We start from the raw sequence: 11,021 nt of genomic DNA on the forward strand, positions 1-11,021 counted from the left end.
CTGAAGTTCCAAACCACTTTGAATCATCATGTTCTGTAGCCCATACCCACTAGAATCTGCATTTTGCTGTCATGGGGAGAACCTAAACATTTTGTGTGCAATAGGGAACAAGATGATATAAAGAAAGTGGGAGAAAGCATTCCCTAAAATTATCCCCTCCAGACTTTAAGCCCAACTCCAACCTCTGCCTTCTTCTCCTAGGAAAGGGACTGGGGCAGTTCTGAGGGGCTGCAGCTGTTCCTAAGTAATCCTTGTCAGCCACAACAGATCCTGGACCTGTGATTTCACTGGGAATTCCCTGATGAGGAAAATACTTTCTTTTTAATTTCTAGTCTCAGGCAGGCCTGGGTTACAAGCAGCTGATATGGGTCTGATTTAGGGCTTGAATTGAAATCCTCCTAGCTGAATGTTCTACTATGCCACAGTGCCGGAGATATTTGTAATACACATCTTTTGGAGTTTCATTCAGTATTAGAAATCCCAGAGTGGAAAAGACCTCTAACAATGCAGGCTAGACTAGCCTGCCATTTGTCTTTAGTTTATATATATATATATTTCCCCCCCCCTGAGGCTGGGGTTAAGTGACTTGCCCGGGGTCACACAGCTAGGAAGTGTTAAGTGTCTGAGACCAGATTTGAACTGGGGTACTACTGAATTCAGGGCTGGTGCTCTATCCACTGCACTACCTAGCTGCCCCCTAGTCTTTCCAAAACACCTTCCACATCATCTTTTCCTCTCTTTTGTCATCTTTGACAGCATCATACCATCTAAACATGAAGTGAAGCCTCAGAGTTGTTTGGATTTGCATTTATTTAGTGTCTAATGATTTGGAATTTTCTTTCATGTGGTTGTTAATAGCTTGAAGTTCTTTTGAGAGCTCTCTTTTCATATCCTCTGATATGTATTGAAAATTGGCCCTTCTATATCTATGTTAGTTCTCTATATAGCTTAACTATAAGATCAGATGTCAAAGATATGAGGCAAAGATTTTTCTCCCGATTGATAGCTTTTTTTCTTACGTTAGTTACATTAATTTTGTTATTGCAAAATCAAATTTTGTTTTTTAGAGCCTGTGGTTATTATACATCAGTGAGAGACTCTGAACTGAAGGACCTTTGTTTCACAGGGGTTTGGGGTCATTAAAAGAGCTTTACAATTTGCTACACATACAGGTATAATCCATGTTAGAAAATTATTAGCAAGTAGGAACATATACAGAAATAGAATACATAGACTACAAATCAAGAACACAGTATATGTCTCATAATACATGTATCAAAGCTACATGCAATGAATTGATCATTAGCTCATATGCAACGACAGAATGCTCAATCTTTCAACTACTTCTAAGGGGATAGTTCTCCAATGGTCCACTCTCTTTGTAGGTAACATTTATATATGGCTTAATATGTAAAATGCAAAGAACTTTATAGTTATTATTTCATTATATCCTCACAACTACCTTGGAAGGAAGGTAGGATTAATGTCTCCATTTTACAGATGAGGAAACTGAGGCAAACAGGAGTAAGTGACTTTCCCAGCATCACACAACTAGTCTGAGGTCAGATTTGAAAGACTATGCACAGCGCTCTATCTATAATACCACCTGTCATCCTCTTTAGACAGAAAGTGTGGTATAGTAGCTATTGTGCTGAACCTGGAATCAAGAAAAGTTAGGTTCACATCTCACTTCCGATACTTCTGAACTATTTAACCCTGGACTAGTCATTTAATCTTTTGGAGACCCAATTCCCATATTTGTACAATCTGAGCTCCCTTCTCTGTGGCAGGCTGCCCCAGCCCATACAGTGCTGGACATGGCACCAAGAAGGCTTGAATTTGCATCCTACCTCCCCTACTTTCTAGCCAGATAACTCTAGACAAAGCATTGAGCCTCTGATGGCCTTAGTTTCTGCTCTACAAAAAGGGGACAGGAAATCCCTGCCTCTCTCATCAAAAGGGACATATATGCAAGTTACTCAGCATAGCCTGAAAGCACTGTCCAAAGACTAGTTGCTGCTATGATTATTCTCCACTCTTATGTTTTCCCTGAACACCGAGCGTTCCTAGCAGGACTCTTCCTCTTGGATGGAGCTTCTGACAGAAGCTTGTGACATATTTTCTTGTCTATCTCTATGTTCTTCTGTCATAGTTAGAGACTCAACCAAAGTAATTCACCAGTTCTGTGCATATATGCTTTCTCCACCTTTTAAGGATTTGAAGATCAAATCAATAAATAGGGGGCATATCAGGGGCATTTTTCGTTTATGCAAAAGCACCAAAGGGAAAAGAAATAGATAGACAGATATAGCCATGTATTTCCCAGGGATGTAAACTGAGAGAGTTCTTCAGAGAGCAGTTTCTGCTGAAACCATCAGGTGGCCTTTGAAGTTTGAACAGCCAGCCCTGGTCTCTTACACACATGAACAAATGTAGATTAGCAGCCTGGATTTCTGTTTGTGTACGAGATTTCTTTGCTAATTTGCTAGCACTTGCCAAGGAGACCTTTGGTTTGTCCTATAACTGAAAATGTAAAGATAATCACACAGTGTTGCATAAATTCATCCAAAAGGCCTCAGGTACTTCCAGCCTACGATTCTTTTCTTCTTCCCAATACTGAACAAATCACTTAACCTCTGTCTTCATGTATAACCTTCATCTGGAAAAGGGGATACTAACAACACCTCCCCAGGATTGCTGTGAGAGAAAATAATAAATGAAATAATATTTGTAAAGTTCTTAGCATCTTGCCTACCACATAATACATGGTTAATAAATGTTTGCTTCCTTCTCAAATAACGTACTCTTACATGTTAAGTTATATTGGCTGAATGGAATAAAAATTTTTATTAATAGCTTTTTTTTTTTTAAATACATGCAAAGGTAGTTTTTAACATTCATCCTTGTAAAACCTTGTGTTCCAAATTTTTCTCTCACCCCGCCCCAAGACAGCAAGTATTCCAGTATAGGTTAAACATGTGCAATTCTTCTAAACATATTTTCACATTTACCATGTTGCACAAGAAAAATCAGATCAAAAGGGGAAAAAATGAGAAAGAAAAAGCCAAGCAAGCAAACAACAACAAAAAAGGTGAAAATGCTATGTTGTGATCCATCCACATTCAGTCCCCACAGTCCTCCATCTGCATGCAGATGGTTCGAATCACCTCATTTTTGAGAACAGCCACATCCATCACAGTTGATCAGAACATAATCTTGTTACTATGTATAATGTACAATGTTTTCTTGGTTTTACTCACTTCACTCAGCATCAGTTCATGTAAATCTTTCTAGGCCTTTCTGAAATAAACCTGCTGGTCTTTTCTTATAGACCAATAATATTCCATTATATTCATATATCATAACTTCTTCAGCCATTCCCCAACTGTTGGGCATCCACTCAGTTTTCAGTTCCTCACCACTACAAAAAGGGCTGCTAAAACATCTTTGCACATTTTTATGATCTCTTTGAGATACAGACAGTTGAGATACTGCTGGATCAAAATGGAATAAAAATTTTATTTTTTCCACAAATTTATTTTATTTGAAAAAACAGAATAAGAAAAAGGAAAAACAGAAAAGGAATACAAAACAAAATGAAACAAAAGAGAACATTGTCATGTGCCCAGCAGAATATCAGAGAGGATTCAAAATGTATAACAATACCAGTTCAATAAAGTATGTATAAATTAGCAGAAGAAATTATCTTCATAAATGTCTATCTTTTCTTTACTTCCTTGTAAATTGTTCTTTTGTTCTGATGTGCACCTTTTATACTTTTATTCTTTTCTCCCCCTTTCATTCCCTCCCCACCCCCAAGCAGGTTATAGCTAAGAAAGGATATATTTATATATACATACACACACACACACACAAACACACACAAACAAGCATATCTTCCCTGCTGACCCTTTGCATTAATTCTGCTCCTAGCTTGCCTTGCTATTACTTAACCCCACCAGGGATCCCTCCCTTGTCTTCTTCCCTTACCCTTTGCTTCCTTGTTTACCCAACCCTCTCCCCTTATTTCTTTATAGATTTTGAAGGGTGCTATATATGTGTATATATATATAGTACATATGTAATATTACCCATTTAACCCATTCCTAATGTGAACAGCTTTTCAGAACTACTAGCCCTCCTCCCCATTCTAAGGCTTCTGTGTCTATTCTTCCACTGCATCTCATCTGTATGACATAATTACTATTTTTATTTTAACTCTGCCCCAGTCTTTCTTTTCAGCTGTTGTATTGTTGATGTCAATCTTAAATATATGCTATAAATTTCCCATGTTAAAAAAAAATCCATACTGAATATCCAATATCTTTGATATTGGCTCTTGAATGTTAAATTTTCTATGAAGTTCAGGTTTAGTTGATAGAAAGTCCTGAAAATCCACAAATTCAATGAATTTTTTTTCATTCGATATTATAGATAATTTTGCTGGATATAATATTTTTGGCCACAGGCCTAGTCCTTTTGATTATCAGGACATGTGATTCCAAGACTAATAAAAGTCTTTTTATTGTGGCTGCTGCTAAGTCCTGTACAATTCTAATTGGAGCTCCAGGGTATTTGAATCATTGGGGGGTTTTTTGTTGTTTGTTTCTTGCAAAATGTTTTCTTTGATCTGGAAGTTTCGAAATTTGGCAATAATGTTCTTATGTGTTTTCCACAAAGGATCTCGTTGAAGTGGTGATGGATGATTTTTTTCTATTTCTACTTTCCCCTCATGTTCTATCACTCCTGGACAATTTTCTTGGATTATTTTTGCCTTATTGTGTCAAAGTCCTTTTTTTCAGTCACAACTTTCAGGCAGTCCAATTATTCTTATGTTTTCTCTTCTTGATCTGTTGTTTTTCTAATAAGATATTTCATATTCTGCCCTATTTTTTCATTCTTTATAATCTCTTTCGTTATTTCTCAGTCTCATATCTTTACTGGCTTCTCCTTGCCCAATTATAATTTTCAAAGTTATTTTTGTCTTTGAGACTCTCTATCTCCTTTTCTTGTTGGTTAACTTTTCTTTCATAATCGTCTTGTTTTTCTTGGATGGTGTTTTTTTCTTTTTTTAGTTTTTCCTCAATGCTTCTCATTTGACTTCTAAATTCTTTTTTGAGTTCTTTGATAAATTCTCTCTGGGAAGGGAGCCAATTCAAATTACTCTTTGGGGTGAAAACTTTTTTTTACTTAAATATCCTCTTCTGAAGATGAACTCTAATGGAATAAATTTTTTTTTAAAAAGTGACAATATTAAATCTGGCCGCTCTATTGCTCAGATAAATCAAAAGAAAACCATCCCTCTTCACCTCAGTTTCTTAGTCTACAGCTTGACATTGCCAGTATATCCAAATGATTGTTCAAAGAAGCACATTACTGTATTCCACTTTTTTAATATTTTAAAAACTTTTTATTTTTGAAATATATGCACAGATAGTTTTCAATAGTCACCCTTATAAAATATTTCGTTCCAATTTTTTTCTCCCTTCCTTCCTCCCACCCCCTCCCTTAGGTGGCAAATAAATCCAATATGTTAAATATGTGCAATTTTTCTAAACATATTTCCACAATTATCATGCTGCACAAAAAAAATCAGATCAAAAAGGGAAAAAAAGGAGACAGAAAACAAAAAGCAAACAACAATAACAACAAAAAGTGAAAATGCTATGTTGTGATCCACACTCAGTATCCACAATCCTCTCTCTGGGTGCAGATGGCTCTCTCCAACACAAGACCATTGGAACTGACTGGAATCACCTTGCTGTTGAAAAAAGCCATAGCCATCAGAATTTATGATTGTATAATTTTGCTGTTGCCTTGTACAATGTTCTATTGATTCCACTTATTTCACTCAGCACCAGTTCATATAAGTCTCTCAAGGCCTCTTTGAAATCATCCTGCTGGTCATTTCTTACATCTTAACTATTTTTTTTTTTTGGAAGGCTGGGGTTAAGTGACTTGCCCAGGGTCACACAGCTAAGAAGTGTTAAGTGTCTGAGACCAGATTTGAACTTGGGTCCTCCTGAATTCAAGGCTGGTGCTTATCCACTGCGCCACCTAGCTGCCCCTTGGTCATTTCTTACAGAACAATAATATTCCATAACATTCAAAGACCAGAACTTATTCAGCCATTCCCCAACTGATGGGCATCCATTAGGTTTCTAGTTCCTTGCCACTTCAAAAAAAGGATGGCTACAAAAATTTTTGCATGTAAATAGTTTTCCCTCCTTTATGATCTCTTCAGGATCCAGGCCCAGTAGAGACATTGCTGGATCAAAAGTTTGCACAATTTGATAGCCCTTTGGGCATAGTTCCAAATTGCTCTCCAGAAGAGTTGAATCAGTTCACAACTCAATACTGTAGCAGCGTCCCAGTTTTCCTGCATCCCCTCCAACATCCATCATTATCTTTTTCTGTCATCCTAGCCAATCTGAGAGGTGTGTAGTGGCACCTCAGAGTTTTGTATCCCCCTTAAAAAAAAAATCTCATTCCTAGCATTCTTTTCCTGAAAAAGAATTCTTCTTCTGGACTCGCATGACCTGGACTCAGTGCTAGGAGAACCTGACCCCAAAGGGAGGGAAATGAAGCTTTCTTTGTACTGTCTGAAAAAATATGACGCCTCTATAGTAATAGCATACTTAGCAAAGGCACTTAATAAAGTAAAAAAAAACCCTACTACATTATAAAACAGATATATGGGTCATATTGGGGCAGCTGGGTGGTGCAGTGAGTAGAACATTGGGTCTGGAATCAGGAAGATATGCATTCAAATTCAACCTCAAATACTAGCTGTATGATCTTGGACTAGTCACTCAACATCCTCCCATCTGCCTATGATCCACATCAGTAATAGAAGGACTCCCTGGAGACAGAAATGGCAAACCACTGCATTATCTTTGTTAAGAAAACCCTATAAATGAAAGTCCCTGAGGTCATATAGAGATGGATACAGCCGAATGACTGAATAACAATGACCAGCCTATCTTAGATTAAATATACAAAGTACAATGCCCGTGCTTGTAATCCATCAATGGCCTGGTCTGTTACTTGTACTACCTTTGCTCTAGTTACTCTGAAAGTATCAGAAGCTGATCTTGCCAAATAGTCCTGCCACTCCTGCAGTGACCTGTTTTTAGCTCTGTCTTTGATGTCGTCCGACTGACTGATTCTGACTTTGTGGATGACCTTCAGCCTACACACTAGCCCGCCCGCCCCATTGTGGGGCTAGCAGGGGTTTGAGGGGGTTTGACATCACCATCTCCATGCCCCAGTGAGTCAAGCACCACAAGGTCTCTATTTTCTTGGGTTGGCCAGCACCAGGTAGTAAGTAACAGCAGCAGCAACAAGCAGCTCTCATTTAAGGTTTGCTAAGTACTTTACAAATATTATCTCATTTGATCATTACAACCTGAGAAATAAAATATTTTTGTGCCCATTTTACAGATGAGGAAACTCAGTAGGGTGACTTGCCCAGGATCACACAGCTAGTAGCTCTTTAAGGCCAGGTTTGAACTCAGTTCATCTTAACTCCAGGTATAGCAGACCCTAGACACTGGACACAGCTTTTGGATACAGCTCTCCCTTTTCTGTTCTTTTTTGTCAGACACCCCCTTTAGGCCAGAGAACTCATAACTGACTTTTTAGCTTTCTAAAGCAATTCCTCCTGATCTTCCTCCTCCTCCTTTTCCTCCTTCTCCTTTTCCTCTTCCTTTTTTTCCTCCTCTTCTTCATACCTCATCTATATGTCAACTTCCTTTTATAGCCTTTTTTTCTCTCCAGGGACCTCTCCTTGAAGAGTTCCCAGACCTGATTTTGTATTCCCTCTAAACTAAAAGCCAGAAAAACTCAGATCTCTCCTCTTTTAAGCTCTTGCTAACATTATCCAAAATAAAGGCCATTATTTTCCACCAGATGGGAACAGTCTATGCAAATAGTCTCGAACCCAGGATACAAGATTTACACAGAATCACAGGTCATTAGAAAGCCATCTTTAACCCAGTGATGGAAAGATTGAGCAGTTTATCAGTCTACAAAATAGCCTCAGAGAGTGCATCAAAAACACCTTTTGCCCAGCAGGGAGTTATTCTGTTTCCATGGTGAACAGAAAGAAAAGTATGAGGGACAATCTGCTGCGCAGACTCTGAGCACTGGACTCTGCTTACCAGATGCAGAGATCATGATTAAGATGAGGAAGAATCTGAGTGTTGGTAGCCAATGGAAGGTCAGAGAATTAGCCAGTTCAATTACAGATCGTGAGGATCTCTGTTCAGAAAGAGGGGAAGGCACGAGCCCAGAGGCAGCCCTGTTTCTGCTTAATACTACAGCAGAGAAGGCCCTCTGAGAAGAAATGACATCAAAGAAGTTGGGGCATGCATTGTCACTCATTGCAAAGGTCCAGAGGTCACAGAGGAAATATGTATTTAACTTATGACTATATTTGTTTATGATGTTTCAGGAAGAATGCCAAAGTGTTTATACTTGTCACTATATAAGACCCATTATTGGAATGAATTTATTGGCTATGCAGCTTACTTGTATTTAAATGCAATTGATTTTGTATTTATTCCATGTATATTTATATATGTAGATAATGTTGTCTCTGAGAGAATATAAACATCTTTGGCGTAGGATTTGTTGCATTTATTGTATTCTTACTCTCAGTTAGTTCCTGGAACATAGTAGGAATTTTATAAATACTTGTAGATCTTTTTTTTTAATTAATTTTATAATTTTATAATTTTTTGACAGTACATATGTATGGGTAATTTTTTTTTTTACAACATTATCCCTTGTATTCACTTCCTTTCCAAATTTTCCCCTCCCTCCCCTGGGAGGCAATCCCATACATGTTAAATGTGTACTTGTAGATCTTTTGAACTTCAAAATATATGTATCATATAAGACATATTTTATTATGCAGTGCATTAATGGTTGTTGCATTACGTTCTAAATGTCTATTTTTTATTTTGTTCTATATTTGTTCAGAGAAGGTAAACAACCAAATACAGAACAACAAAGCAGATAGAGATAGACAGACAGATGATAGATAGATGACAGATAGATAGGTGAATAGATGTATAGATGGATGGATGGATGGATAGATAGATGGATGAATAGAGGGATAGATAGATGGATAGAGAGATGAATGGATGTATGGATAGATAGATAAATGGATGGATGAATGGATAGATGGATACATAGATAGATATAACAAAACCCTGTGGGTCTTCCCCTTCCAGATTGGGATTTTTAATTAGGTAAAAGAAGTCATTCTCTGCTTCATTTCTTATCTAGCCTTAATCACTGAATGGGCATTGCCTCAGTCAAACTGAGACCTAGAAAAGACCCTAGCTTTAAAAGGGCCAGATCTCCCACTGAATCCAGGGCCATCTTGATTTATATCTTGCCACTGCCTCCAAAGGCGAGAGTGAGACTAATGATTTTTTATAGACCTCCCCATCTTAAATCCAACTCACTTGCATATCATCGATTCACTTCCCTGATGTCATAGTCTTTTTTAAGAACAAAAGACAAATTGCAATGTTTTCTTTCTCAGTGGTGTCCAACTCTTTATGAACCCATTTGGGGTATTTTTGGCAGAGATAAAGAAGTAGCTTGCCATTTTCTTCTCCAACTTATTTTACAGATGAAGAAACTGAGGCAAATAGACTGACCTGACTTGCCCGGGATCACTTAGCTAGTAGGTGTCTGAGGCTGGATCTGCATTCAGGAAGATGGATCTTCCTGACTCCAGGCCTGCCCTCTGTTTGCATTGTGTGATTGCTTTATATATTAAGTCTTTCATAGGCTAACAATGATTTTTGATCTAAATGTATGAATTATTTTAATGTGTGCTTTTGATTATCTGCTAACTATTATATATAGACATTCTCTGAGGTCCCTTCGTGATCTGGAAGTATCCAGAGCCTGTGAAAAATAGCAAATAAAAGAGTTAGCCATTGTCTCAGAGGGCTGAATAAGGACAACTGTAGTCTACGCTGTAGGAAATAGGCTTATTTAACTCTAGACCTCAAGGAGATGGAGTCCAGAGTTGCGGAAGACAGTGGAAGACTGTGTCTCAGATGAGGATACAATGAAAGACTTCTAGGAGCTTCAGTGAGAGGCTTATTAACCCATAGGTCTTTGCAGTGGATTTCTGAATTTGCTAAATAGAGCTGCAATCTCTGGGAGGGAAACTCTATAGTCTAAGTATATATATATGTATATATATATATACATGCATATATATATATGTATATATATGTATATGTATATATATATGTATATGTATATATATAACTATAGTCTTCTTTGTGGATATTAAACGTTGTTCTTGAAAATAATTAGAAAGCTGAAGACTTGAGGAAAATAGTGTGAATGGAATGTCCAGTGGGAATCAACAGAGAAACACCACATGGGGCAAATGAATCTTGCTAGAAGACAATGGCAAACTCCGTAGTGAGGGAAGCACGTGCTAGCTCCTGTATCTGTAGGCCTTCATGTCATAGGCCCCTTCATGAGTGTTTTTGAGATACATCTTCCTCAAGCGGGTGTAGAGATGATAATGGAGATCTTATGGGCAGCGATGAGGAGGATTGCCCCTCGTGAAATGAAGAACTAAAATCTATGACTAAAAACCCATAAAAGAAGTAGATATTTTGTCCTGTTTTTCTGGTAGGATAATTAAGAAGCTATTCTAATTTCAACATCCCCTGTCCTACTCCTATTCCCTTCCCCCCACTTTGGGTCGGCTTCTTCTAGGCTTGGCTCCTTAAAGTTTAGAGAAATAACCATTTGCTTATAACAACATAAATCTGTCACAAAGGCTGCTTCCTCTTCCCCTACATGAAGTTTTATTTCAGGAAAGTATCTAAAATACAGGTCAAGTACTGCTTGTGTCTCATTTCCCATTTTCCAACTTGAGGTAACCTCAGAAGTAAATAATAATAACCGCATTTATAGAGCATTTTAAAGTTTGAAAAATGTTTTTACATTTATTAATTCGTTGTGATCCTCCCAAA

This window comes from Sminthopsis crassicaudata, chromosome 2, assembly GCF_048593235.1.
Source record: "Sminthopsis crassicaudata isolate SCR6 chromosome 2, ASM4859323v1, whole genome shotgun sequence".
NCBI lineage: Eukaryota > Metazoa > Chordata > Mammalia > Dasyuromorphia > Dasyuridae > Sminthopsis > Sminthopsis crassicaudata.